Genomic DNA, 1,797 nt, shown 5'->3' with positions numbered 1-1,797 from the left:
TATATATATATACAAATTTTTAAATTCTTAATAACGTAAAATGAAAAAAAAAAAAAAAAAAAACACTAACGAGTTTAACGAATTGAACGAATCAAAACATAAAAAGTAATTAATTTAATAAAATCCTAAACAGAAACGTTTAAAAATTAATTTTTACGCGACCGCAAAATATCAAAATTTATAATTTCAAATTATTTTTTATTAAATAATAACGTAAAATTCACAAATTCAAACAAAACAAAAAAAAAAAAAAAACGTTCAAGAAAGAAGACATTTTTAATTTTTTAAACGTGACGTTAGATTTGTCGCAAATTGGCGGACCGCCAACAATTTGACAACGTAGCGACACGTTCAACGGAAACCAAAATATTAAATGTCATTTCAGTTTAGAACTTGCTCAGCATAAACTCTTTTGATAATTTTTTATAACGTGTATCATATTACGTGTACGCATTATATTTATTTTATTCATTACTTTTAGATGATAATAATAATAATTCCTAGCGAATGTTACAAATAAACAGAGGTAAAAGAGATATTCAAATAAGTATGCATTCATACAACATTTGTTACTCATCTTTTTTTATTTAGTTAAACTTGAAAAAAATAAATGTTTTTTTTTTGTTTTCAGTCTATAAATAAAGTTGACTACTACTACTACTAAGCATTATAAATCAATCCATATTTGAATAAGAAAAAAAAAAAAAAAAAATTATGAAATTACAACCCACCCAACACCAACAACTAAAAATTAAAAAGCTAAAATTTGCACCTACAAATAATATAAAAAGAGTGGGGGCGAACAACAAAATATCAAAATTACTGACCTAATGATAATAATACATTCATATTGAAGGTAATATTAAAACCTTTGGGTAAAAAAAAACTATGATGGAACTTTGTTCATTGTGTGTTTATTTTAATTACTCAACAATAGTTTTAATTAAAAACGTTTTCAGCATATATCCATATGATTTTTTTTGTATTTTGAATTTCACAGACAGAAAAAAAAAGATAAATGATATAACTTATCCATAACAAAAATAATAATAATAATAATAAGGTTCAATTCAATGAAATAAAAGAAGAGACTTATTATTTTTATATAATACTTTTTTTTTTTTTTGTTTGAGTGAATTTCAATTTCTAACCAATAAGTTATGTAACAATCAATGAATCTTTACTTGTTAGAATCATTATAAAAACTGACATAACTTTTAATAGAAGGATAATGATGATGATGATGATGATGATGATGATGATGATGATGATGATGTTCAATCAAATTGTTATATAAAATGAAATTTTTAAAAAAATTTCTAAAATAATAAAATTTCTTTTTCTTAAATTTTATAACCGTTAATTTTGAAAGAAAACAATTTTCTTGTTACAAAATATAAAATAATGAAAAATGGTGGAAATTTATTTTCACCATTTATAAATGAAAAATTTATATCTATATTCTTTGGGTTAATGAATAAAAATATTTCATTGTTATTAGTTAAAACAATTTGAAATTTAAAAAAATTTTTTTTCCAATGTTATAATATAACTGTTACTGTGTAACTCACATATTATTATCATTATTATTATTATGTGCATTCCCACGATTCTATATATTTTCACGGAAATGATGATAAACAATTGTTTTGGTCATTGCCAATGGAGCAAGGACTTTACTATATTATACTCACATATATTATCAGATTAAAACAATAATAATAATAATAATAATGGTGGAAAAAGTATGGAAAAATTATATGTTGAAATAATAGATTTTTAAATAATAACACACAG

The sequence above is a fragment of the Pediculus humanus genome, genomic scaffold (genome assembly GCF_000006295.1).
Source record: "Pediculus humanus corporis 1103172107556 genomic scaffold, whole genome shotgun sequence".
In the NCBI taxonomy this organism is placed as follows: domain Eukaryota; kingdom Metazoa; phylum Arthropoda; class Insecta; order Psocodea; family Pediculidae; genus Pediculus; species Pediculus humanus.
The sequence above is the reverse complement of the archived record's forward strand: the minus strand, read 5'-3'. Positions refer to the sequence as shown.